We start from the raw sequence: 12,332 nt of genomic DNA on the forward strand, positions 1-12,332 counted from the left end.
CACTTCAGAGCGGAACCAACCCAGCCATGAGAGTTCCCTGGAGAATGAGGTGGCATGCTTGATGCCAGACATCCACCTCAATGAAGGTTCGTTGTTCTCTATGGTTAACATGTATGCATTGAAATAATTCAAAAAATCTGTGTGTGTTTATGTATGTAAGAAATGATCCTGAACAGAACAACAGCTTGTGATGTGGTGGTATTGAAATATGTGGTGGTTCTAGTAGCTCTCTCTTTATATCTTTATGAATGTCAAGTGTTTACTCTCATTAGCAACTATGAAGAAAGAATTAGCATAGCGGGCCTGGTTGTTCAGTCACTGTGTATCTCTAGGGAAGCCTGGAACCATGGTTGACACTTGGGCAACTCCTGGTCTTCTTTATGTCACTGACTGATGATGTTGTGTATGCCTGGATAAAGGGGGCATAGCAGCGACTTCTCAAGAGTTGTTTTTCTCTTTCTGACTTATTTCACTCTGTAGGACAGTCTCTAGGTCCATCTATGTCTCTACAAATGACCCAATTTTGTTCCTTTTTATGGCTGAGTAATATTCCATTGTATGTATGTACCCAAAACAAAAAAAATATAATATGTAGAAGATATTTTGCTGAGGAAAGACTCTTTTTTAATTTTTATTTATTTAAACCTGTATTATTTTGGAAAGATAGGTTAAAACATCTTTTTTTTTGTACTTTTTTTTATTGGCGTACAGTTGATTTGCAATGTTGTGTTAATTTCTGCTGTACAGCAAAGTGATTCAATTATACATGTATTATATATACATTCTTTTTATATTCTTTTCCTTTATGGCTTACCACAGGATATTGAATATAGTTCCCTGTGCTGTAGAGTAGGACCTTTTTGTTTATCCATTTTGTATATAATAGTTTGCATCTGCTAATCCCAAACTCCCAGTCCATCCCTCCCCCATCCACCTTCCCCCTTAGGAACCACAAGTCTACTCTCTATGTCTGTGAGTCTATTTCTGCTTCCTAGATAAGTTCATTTATGTCATATTTTAGATTCTACATATAAGTGATATCATATGGTATTTGTCTTTCTTTTTCTGACTTCTTTCACTTAGTATGATAATCTCTAGGTCCATCCATGTTACTGCAAATGGCATTATTTCATTCTTTTTTATGGCTAAATAGTATTCCACTGTATATATGTACCACGTCTTCTTTATTGAGGAAAGACTCTTAATTGAGAGTTTGAAGCTGGCAGATAAGAAAAATTCATCCATTAACTCATTGATTCATTCATTTGAAAAGTATTAATTGACCATCAACTAGATCTCAGGTCTACATCAGGCACTGAAGTTACATCTACGAAGGAGACGTAGTCTAGGTACTCGAGGTGCTCACCTTCGAGAGAGAGAACCATCCATAAGTGAGCACTGATCATGCAAACTGATGAGATGGGAGATGGGAGTGGTATAAATTTCTGGGCACACACTTCAGAGCGGAACCAACCCAGCCATGAGAGTTCCCTGGAGAATGAGGTGGCATGCTTGATGCCAGACATCCACCTCAATGAAGGTTCGTTGTTCTCTATGGTTAACATGTATGCATTGAAATAATTCAAAAAATCTGTGTGTGTTTATGTATGTAAGAAATGATCCTGAACAGAACAACAGCTTGTGATGTGGTGGTATTGAAATATGTGGTGGTTCTAGTAGCTCTCTCTTTATATCTTTATGAATGTCAAGTGTTTACTCTCATTAGCAACTATGAAGAAAGAATTAGCATAGCGGGCCTGGTTGTTCAGTCACTGTGTATCTCTAGGGAAGCCTGGAACCATGGTTGACACTTGGGCAACTCCTGGTCTTCTTTATGTCACTGACTGATGATGTTGTGTATGCCTGGATAAAGGGGGCATAGCAGCGACTTCTCAAGAGTTGTTTTTCTCTTTCTGACTTATTTCACTCTGTAGGACAGTCTCTAGGTCCATCTATGTCTCTACAAATGACCCAATTTTGTTCCTTTTTATGGCTGAGTAATATTCCATTGTATGTATGTACCACATCTTCTTTATCCATTCATCTGTCGATGGGCATTTAGGTTGCTTCCATGACCTGGCTATTGTAAATAGAGCTACAATGAACATTGGGGTGCATGTGTCTTTTTGAAATATGGTTTTCTCTGGGTAGTGGGATTGCTGGGTCATATGGTAGTTCTATTTTTAGTTTTTTGAGGAACCTCTATACTGTTCTCCATAGTGGCTCTATCAATTTACATGCCCACCAACAGAAAACAAATATCGTATATAACGCATATATGTGGAATCTAGAAAAATGGTACAGATGAACCGGTTTGCAAGGCAGAAATAGAGACACAGATGTAGAGAATAAATATCTGGACACCAAGGGGGGAAACAGGGAGGTGGGGGTGGGATGAACTGGGAGATTGGGATTGACATGTATACACTAATATGTATAGAATAGATAACTATGTATAGCTGATTCACTTTGTTATAAAGCAGAAACAAACACACCATTGTAAAGCAATTATACTCCAATAAAGATGTTAAAAAATAAATTAATTAATTTTAAAAAATTTAAAAAATAAAATAGATAACTAATAAGAACGTGCTGTATAAAAAATAAATAAAATAAAGTTCAAAAGTTCAAAATAAATAAATAAATAAAAAGACTTCTCAGGATTATTCAGGAAGAGTCTTGATGTATCTGGTTCTCCTGGGGTCCTAGGTTTTGGTTACTATGGCTAGTCACATAGAAGTATGAGCTTATGTTACCAGCCCTGCAGTAATGCTTCAGACCCTGAGACTGGAATGGGTTTCCCTGGGCAGAGACATTCTATCATGTCTCTGTAGTTTATTTTTAGAGAAAAAAATTATGCTGTGTGGTCCCAGATGGGGGAAGGGCTCAGAAGCCTAAAATTGACCTCTCTGTACCCTACCCAATGTATATACTTTTCTTGCTGTTTTGCAATGAATTTTTGCTGTAACAAACCCTAGCTATAAGTGTAAGTGAGGCCATATAGCAAATCACCAAACTTGAGTTGGTCATGAGATGCTGAAACAGTAACCCAAAAGGTATACTGAGTGGCATCATAAACCAGAGAAGCAGTGTGACAATTAAGGTAGGGCGAGCAAAGATGAGGATATTAGGTATGGCGTTTTACTGTATTACCCTCTTCTCGGATAAATGTAAAATTTGTTTGTTTTAACTCAAATTCAATCTGCTCAAAACCGTCTCTGGTCAAGATAAATGCAAAATCTAATCTCTATCGTGCCATGCTTTGAGGAGGCTGTTTTTTCATCTTAGCATCATACAAGAATCTTGGGGGTTTAACCCAGTCCAGTGTTCTGGAAAGGGCCTTTGACCTTCAGTCCACATGGGTGATTGAAGGCCTGCTCATCGTCCTTTGAAGGTAGGCAGCTCTGCTGTCCTCTGCCAGACCTGGACACAGGAATATCTGCTCAACTAGTGTCCAACCTCTTGAAGTGACCACAAAATCACTCCCATTGAAAGCCTGCCCTCGCTTCAGGGTCTCCCATGGGAGCCAGGAGGTTGGCCTCACAGAACTTGCAGAACCCTCCCTTCTCTCAAGAAAACCCCTCCCCTGACCCAGTCTAGCAGATTCTATTCACCAATCCTCAGATCTCCTCTACCCTGGAAAACATACTCCTAACTTACAGACCTGAGGCTTTCAGTTACATAACCCTCCTTGGAGATAACCTCCTGGAGGTGTGGTAACACCTGCCTTGGGCCCTGTAACATAAAAGTCACTAACAACTATTTCAGTCAAGATAATGGGAAGCTTTGCGTACCATCCTAGGAGTTAAAGGGGGAAAAATTTACATCAGCAAAAGCAACACAGAAATTTATCTTACTATATAGATACATGTATATGTATAACTGATTCACTTTGCTGTACACCTGACACTATCACAACATTGTTGATCAACTATACTCCAATATAAAATAAAAATTAAAAAAGAAAGAATAGCAGTAGAGCCACTGATGATGTTGCTGTTATTGTGTCATTAATGCAAGTGCTGACTGAAAAAGAATAGGCCTTTGGGTTCATTAATAAAAGATCTGAAAAAATGTAAAAAAAAAAAAGTCACGGTGTATAAAAATCTTTAAATATTACCTTCCACCACTTGCTGTCCTATGTCTCAATATTTTAAACATTATATATACACACACCATCTACCATCTATCCTTTAGAAAAAAGGATGTAATCTACTGTAAAACTATTTCTTAACAAAGTAAAATAATTACTTAAAAAAAGAAATTTATCTTACTGCAAATTCTCTTGCTACATTAAGAATACTCAGTCTCTACTTAATAGACGCAATTAGTCTAGTAGATAAATGACTACAGTATAACGTAAAGTAATGCAAGTGTCGTAATAAAGGTACATACATGTTAAAAGCAGTATGAGAGGCAGGAGGGATTGGGGGACATTGCCGAGGTGCTGCTGTTATGGGCCTCCCTGGGTAGGCTGGGCTTTGACCAAGATACGGCTTTGATCACCGTCCTTGTCCAGATCCACCCGAGAATCCACAGTTCGCATCACAGCACCAGGAACGTAATTACCATCAATTAAAGCCAAAAGTTTATTTCCCTAAAACCAAGACCAGGAATGTTATCTTTACAAAGGGGAAGCGTAGAAAGAAAGTTGTATCATCAATGAAGACACAATGAAAGAAAGGAGACTTGGTCTGGATATGGGGGAGCTTTCTATCCAATAAAAGGATCTTCCTTGGTATCAGGACTATTGGCTATCAGCAGAGTCCATGGAAAACGTTCTTAAGATCTCTTCCTTAGAAGTCTGTAAAATCGGCCTGGATACACCTTATGGGAGAAGATGCCAATCATGTGGTTAAAGAAACCTGAGCCCCACTAGCTGGTTTTGGGCAAATTACCTCTCTAAGCCACAGGTTCCCACATAAAATAGAGACCATTATGCTTCCTTTTCAGGGACGTTGTAAGGTTTAGAAATAATACCTGATACATAGTGGGAACTAAATAAATGGTAAAGAATATCATTTTCTCTTCTAGATGACACAGGTAATTTATTGTCTGGGAACAGGGCACCGGGCTAAGTAGTCTCCAGGAATCTCCTCCAGGTCCAAGAGTTTAGCCACTGCTGATGCTGGCCCTCTTTCTCTTTGAAACAACCCAAACTTTGCAGTATCTTGGGCATAGTGATAATGTTTATTATCAGCAGTGCCTCCTTTACTCTGTACTGGTCCACAAGCCCCATTAGCCAACCCCACTGCCATTGTGAGTTTGTCTGAATCTCCCTAGACACTGCCTTTATTTTAGCCTTTTGCCTCTCTACCCCACTGAGTGCCATTTTCTCTGAGTAATTATTCACTTAAGTAGGTGGCAAAGAGCTAATTTGTTTAATTCATCTGTGCCAATGTTCTAATCAGTGCTAATAGGTGACCTGCCCAGATAGGTGAACCTCAGGTAGAGGAACTCTAGTAAATGAACATCCTAGATAGTAAACAAACAAACAAACAAAAAAATCAAGGTCAATGCCAAAGCCATCTTTACTCAGAGAGATCTCCTTACATAGACCAATGAAAAGGTACTATTTGGGTGTCCCTGGCCATACTCAAGCAGGACACATTAGGCTGCTTTCTGTTGTATCTGCACAGAGAGATCAACCTGGAAAGCACCCCTGCTGCTTCACCAGTGGCACTGAATGTGGGAGCTGAGTGCTGCAAGGCCACTCTGTAGCTGGGCCAGATGGAAAGAGCCAGAATCTTCTTCATTCTGAAACCATTCCCTTAGTTCTAGGGATCCAGGCTTTTGGAATGGCAGTGTTTGGAGACACTTTGGAAATCATCTAAGCTCAGGACTTTATGATTTCTGAAGCTGGAGCTCAGAGAAGGGAGTTAATTTGTTAGATCACAGAGCCGGCAAGGGCTGAGCTGCATGTGGAACCCAGGTTTCCTAGCTCCTAACCCAGAGCTCTCTATCTGTACCAACTTAATCCTTAAATGTGTAAACGTTGCTACGTCTTACCTGTTTTAGAAGAAGTTGCCCTGGTGGTGGGGGATCAGAGCTAATCTCAGACCATATTTTACCACCAAGAATCTGGGAGACTCTCAATTAATTGTCTCAAGTTCAATTTGCCCATCAGTGAGCTGAGCAGAGTCTTCTCCACATTGCCTGATGTTCCTGGCTATTATTCAAAGTAGACCAGAATGTCTTGCCCACAAAAATGTTTAAAACAAGTATTGGTTGAGGAAGGGAAGGAGTTTAGAAAGTCACACACACACACACACACACACACACACACACACACACACACACACACACACATTATTCCAATTTATCACCATTCTCAGATTCAGAAGCCACTGATGCTGTTCTCCCTACTCTGAGTCTGGGGAGCACTGGTCTTTACAGCTGACACCAGAATACAGAATAGTTTCCTATTAGAAATGACAGCCTACAGGCTGTTGCATGACAAGCCCCCGGGGCAGGGAGCCGCTGCATCTTCTACAACCTGCTGATGGGCTGCCACGGCAGGTATCCCAGGCCCTGGATCTGAGCTCTTAATACACAAGGGAGGGGATGCAGACAGAGAGAGAAAGGACAAGCTGACTGCTGAAAATAATGACCCTAATGAAACAAAGTGCTTAACGAGGACAGATGGGAGAAGGAGAGAGAGAAGGAGATGGGGAGGGAGAGACAGAAAGAGGCAGAAAGATGTGAAGGAGGAGGTGGAGAAAGAGGAGAACAGAACGGGGGAGGAAAAAAGAGAATATAAGAATTTAGGGAATTCGAGTTCACAGTTGAGACCCAAATGAATGACATGGAAGATCAAGTTGAAGGCCATTCTAAAGCCCAGAGCAAATATTCAAACCTCACCCTTAGTAATACAGAGCCTGGAATAAAATCCTCTTGGGGTGAGACTGCACAAAGCATTGTGCTGGATCTGCTGTGAAGCTCCCCAAAACTCCAGCTACTGTGACCAACTCCAAGGGGAGGAGTTTGGATCACGTGAGTTCCAGACTCAGATTCTGTTGGTGGCTTTTAGCCTTTCCGTCATCCTGAACCTTGGAGATTATTTCTATCCCTCTCTTCCCTGGGCAAGAAGGCTGCTGGTGTTTTTGTATCAGCTACAAGGGCTGTGTTGAGGAGGGTGAGGGAATGTGTAAGAAAGCGGCAGATTATTCCCAGAGAGCTTCACCCAGAGATTCCCGGGCAACATTTCTCCCAAACTTTCTTCTCTAGGAACTTGCTTATGCTTCAGTTGCCTGTCCACTGGCTCATGAGCCTTCCATCTGCAAGTTCAATTGTTAAGTCTACAAGACCCCCAAATAAAACTCTAGTCCCCTGAAGGGAGCCATCAGGGTGTGTGTGTGTGCGTGTGTGTGTGTGTGTGTGTGTGTGTGTGTGTGTGATAAGCAGACTTGCTCATTGCACGGACCTGGCACGGGCACAAGCCAGCTCCATTCCAGGACCACGTGACTCGGGCAGGGTTACTCACTTAGCTGCCCTCCAGCAGGGGCAGCTGAGGACACCTCCCTGGAGTGGAGTGACCACAGCATTTATCACTGGGCTGACACAGCTGGAGCCTCTCTCTCCCTAAAAAGGTAATCTGAAGCCAGGGCTGGGGGTGGGAGTGTCTCTTAGACCCATGTATGGCTGCGAGAGCACAGAAACTGCCCCTCACCTGGGAAGCATGAAAGGTGAGTAAAGTTCAGGTCAGTGGCTCAGAAACTCAGAATGAAACGTGACTTTATTCCAGAAGCTTGGCTGACTGGTGGGGCTTGGTGTCCAGAACCCCAAGGGAGAACCTACTCGGCCACCTAATGATAACGTTTCCATTTCAGGTTTGCATGCATTCCATCTCACTGATTTCAATCCCATCTTTATTTTGTTTTTGTCATTTCTAAGGTCTGTCAATTACTTGTCCCTAACTAGAGGAGGGACATAGCACAGTCTTAGGGTGGGTTCTGCCTGATTTCCTGGTCAAGGAATTTCCCTTGTCTGCGGTGATATTTTGTCTCTCCACATTATAGGTTTGTCCCTATCTAGTCCTGTTCACTGATCTTTCTGTCATTTATGAATACGGTTTCACCTCGTCAATGTGCTCCTCCACAGCATGAGCCTCCTCTTATGGTCCTAATTCCCCACACTGATAAGCACTTGGTGGATACTTACTCAACTCTTGTTGCATGGTTGTTTACAGTCTTAAAGACCCAAGGGGAAAGGAATTTCACAACCTCGCCAGTTACCAAATCCAAGATCTAAATTCACTTAGATAGAGCTTTGGATAGCAAAACTAAAGCCTTCATTTTGCATGCCATCTCTTATTCAATTTCAAAAACAACATCTGTAGTTTAATTGGTTAATTTTCATCTGCTGGCCTCCTTGTTAACTCTGAGATGTTCTCCTGATGTTACCAGGATAATGGTTCCTGGAGATTTACAATAAAAACAACTGTTGTTTGTACAGTGCTTAATCACTTATAAAGTGACTTCACAGGTATTTTTACCTAGTGCATCAAACTCTACGGTCAGTGTAAATGCACCCTGCTGCCTTCAACTACCAGAGCATACTTGGCTCAGGGCCAGATGCTGCACTGAAATCCATGATGTCTGTGGTGTGGTCTGACGGTCCTTTCAGCCACTTCCAGCTCCCCATCCTGTTTTCTCTCACAGGCATTGCCCCTAATAAATGTTCTTGCTCACTTATCCTGTTTTCACATCTGCTTCTCAGAGGACCCAGTCTCTCCAGCTTGGCTACAGTGCTCCCTTCTCTGGGTGCCTAGAGCACCCTGGATCTCTCTCCATCGGAGCACTGACCAAACTGCACTGAGCTGTCACTGACTGTCTCCCTATTAGACCCGAATCACTAACCATCATGTAATAAGACGGATGTTTGAAGCGCTGAAGGAAGTGATTCATTTCACTGGGGAGCTGAGGCGTGAGCGGTGGAAGAGTCAGAGGGCTTCTCAGTCGAGGTACGTTCAGCTGTGCCTTGAAGGATGGGTAGAATCGAGGTAAAGAAAACGATGGCCAACGTTCAATGCAGAGGGAACAGAGTGAGAAAAATGATGGTCTTTTGGAGCCTGATGTCTATGTTGGTACTACTGGTATGTAAGTGCAGAGATACAGCAGCTAGATTGGAAATGCCTTGCTGAACGGTTTTTACTTTATGCTGTATGTAATGGTTCTCAAGCGATTTTTTTCATTGAAGTATAGTTGATTTACAATGTACTATTAGTTTCAGGTGTACAGCAAAGCGATTCAGTTATACATATATATATGTATTCATTTTCAGATCTTTTCCATTATAGTTTATTAAAAGATATTGAATATAGTTCCCCGTGCTTTACAGTAGGTCCTTGTTGTTTATCTATTTTATATACAGTAGTGTGTATCTGTTAATCCCAAACTCCTAATTTATCCCTCCCCCCATTTCCCCTTTGGTAACCATAGGTTTGTTTTCTATGTCTTTGAGTCTATTTCTGTTTTGTAAATAAGTTCATTTGTATCATTTTTTTCAGATTCCACATCTAAGTGATATCACATGATATTTGTTTTTCTCCGTCTGACTTACTTTTTACACTATTTATAAGCACAGTGTCATCAAATACATCTTTTCCGTTATGGAACAATTCTCAGGGTGGGTGGGATGTCCCTTAAGAATCACTCCGGCCTGCATGGCCAATGTAGGTCCACTAGCCATAAGTGGCTATGTGCGTTTTAATCTAAAGTAATTTAAATTTAAATCAAATTAAAAATTCAGTTCTTCAGTCATACTAGACACAGGTGGCTAGTGGCTGAGAGCTGAGCAAGGCTTAAAGCCTGAATTTTGTCATTCTTAACCAGGAGCTATTTCCACTGGATCTTCCACTTTTCCCAACTTCCTGGGGCTGGTTAGCAAGGAATCTCATTCATGGCCAGATCCTAGCCCTGTGGTGCTGGCAGTGACATAAAGTGCAAAGATACTAGGATCTAAGGTGAGGTGACAAGGGTCTGACTCTAGCACTGACATTTACGAGCTGTAGAGCTTGTGGAAATCAATCATATTCTCTGGGTCCCACATTCCTCGTTGATAAATGGAGATGATGCATTCATTGTCATCTATTTCACAGTGTTGAAAAACTCTAAACTTTTTAAAATCAAGTTAACGATATGATTATATCTGACATAGAGAACATTTTTTAAATTCTTTCCTGTAATTATAAAATAATACATGATTGCTATAAATAATTTGCCAAAAAAAGTAATGAAAAGATTCAGAGACAAAAGCATTTAAAAATAAAAGTCATTTCTTGCCAAAAGTTTTACAAGTGAGTCTAAATTTTACAACAGTGGCCCTCAACCTTGGTTGTATATTAGAATTTCTTGGGAATTTTTAAAAAATCTTGTTGCCCTGCCTACCTAGACCAATTAAACCAAGATTTCAGAGGGGTAGAACCCACAAACGAAGAGCTTTTGAAATTCCTCACATGATTTCAATGTACAAGCATGATTGGGAGCTAGCATTCTGGAAGGATAGCTCACCAAATTAAAAAAAGAAATTACATATACCACAGGTATGTAAAGAAAAGACACAGATGACAAGCTATTCATTCATTCCGGGAAAAGAGCAGTTTTCACAAATGAATAGAATATGTGCAAAGTTATAGACATATATCAACCATTGTTAAGGTCCAGATAAAGCTGTTTTGTAAGGAATTAGGAACTTACAACAACCGGCTTAAGATCTCATTTAGTTGGGGACTAGATGGGGACAGGGTGACCCTGAGTGTGCTCATTTTTGTTTGCTTTACTTCTGCCTGTACGGGGTGATATACACACTTATAAAGCAGGGCAAGAGGTCAGTTTTGCTTTTTTTGTAAGGAAATAGGTGAAGTACCTATTTAATGTCCCTTTCAACCTCAAACCCACTCCCAAGAGGTGACCCCTGATATTATAGATGTAATGTATATGCTTCTACACACTACACACAGGTACACACATACACACCTGCACACACGCGCACATATAACACAGGCACACACGTACCATACACACATGTACACACACACATTCACTTGGGACTTTCACTAATAACTTTATCGTGGCCATCCTTCCATATCAGGACTTCAGGTTTATCTCATTTTTAATAGATGCATAGTTTCATTGTTCCTGTACATAATGGATTATGTTGATATTCCACAATTGATAGTAAGGTTTTTCCTAACTTTTTTCTATTTCAAATAACTGTATGATAAACTCACTTTTATGTTTATCTTTAGCTTTTCAGCAAACACTGTTAAAGGATAGATATCTAGAAGTGTGATTACTAGGTTGAAAAGCAGACACTGTCAAACTGCCCTCCAAAAAAGGCTGCAGCAATTTACATTTTCTTGTAATAATGCAGAGACCATTTCACACACCCTCCTGGACATTGGTCTTTTTCTTTTTTAACTGGCTCACTTAATGGATATGTAAAAGTGCTTTGCAAATAATTACATGCTATACAAATGCAAGGTATTCTGACTGGTGACTTTTCCGAAAAGACCCACATCAAAAGCAGCTGCCCAAGCCTATGAAGACATAGTACCATCCAGAGGGCTCTGCTATATGTCCTGTTGTTTTCTGGAAATAATGCTTTGGGACTTGGATGCTAATTTCTTAGGCCTCGATGTCAGTCTTCCAGGGTGACAGGGTTGTAAATAATGAGTGAGAGGGAGGGACCCTCTGACAGAGGCAGCTATCATGACCCTTGGGGCTTTTCTGCAAAATAATTGAATACCACAGCACACGGGCCCACTGGTGCCACCAGAAATGTTATTGAGCGAGCCTGGCAGGGAGTAATTTGGGAGGGCCTTGCCTCTGTTCTATCTTCAAAGACTTTATGCCATCTACTTTCTCTCCTTCAAGACTTTTCTTTTTTTTTTTTAACATCTTTATTGGAGTATAATTGCTTTACAATGGTGTGTTAGCTTCTGCTTTATAACAAAGTGAATCAGTTACACATATACATATGTTCCCATATCTCTTCCCTCTTGCGTCTCCCTCCCTCCCACCCTCCCTATCCCACCCCTCTAGGTGGTCACAAACCACCTAGCTGATCTCCCTGTGCTATGCGGCTGCTTCCCACTAGCTATCTATTTTACGTTTGGTAGTGTATATATGTCCATGCCACTCTCTGACTTTGTCACAGCTTACCCTTCCCCCTCCCCATATCCTCAAGTCCATGTTCTAGTAGGTTTGTGTTTTATTCCTGTCCTACCCCTAGGATTTTCATGACCTTTTTTTTTTCTTAGATTCCATATACATGTGTTAGCATACGGTATTTGTTTTTCTCCTTCTGACTTACTTCACTCTGTATGACAG

General features: G+C 41.0%; 1 long non-coding RNA gene across 1 annotated transcript in view; it reads left to right on the forward strand.

Annotated features, from left to right (window-relative positions):
* The first annotated feature begins 7,609 nt into the window (after nt 1-7,609).
* LOC129392042 (uncharacterized) overlaps nt 7,610-12,332 on the forward strand; it is a 9,479-nt gene continuing 4,756 nt past the window's right edge. Inside the window, exon 1 of the long non-coding RNA XR_008617024.1 lies at nt 7,610-7,685. This is a non-coding gene — a long non-coding RNA (uncharacterized lncRNA). The remainder of the gene's footprint in view (nt 7,686-12,332) is intronic.

Source organism: Physeter macrocephalus, chromosome 4, assembly GCF_002837175.3.
Source record: "Physeter macrocephalus isolate SW-GA chromosome 4, ASM283717v5, whole genome shotgun sequence".
Lineage (NCBI taxonomy): Eukaryota > Metazoa > Chordata > Mammalia > Artiodactyla > Physeteridae > Physeter > Physeter macrocephalus.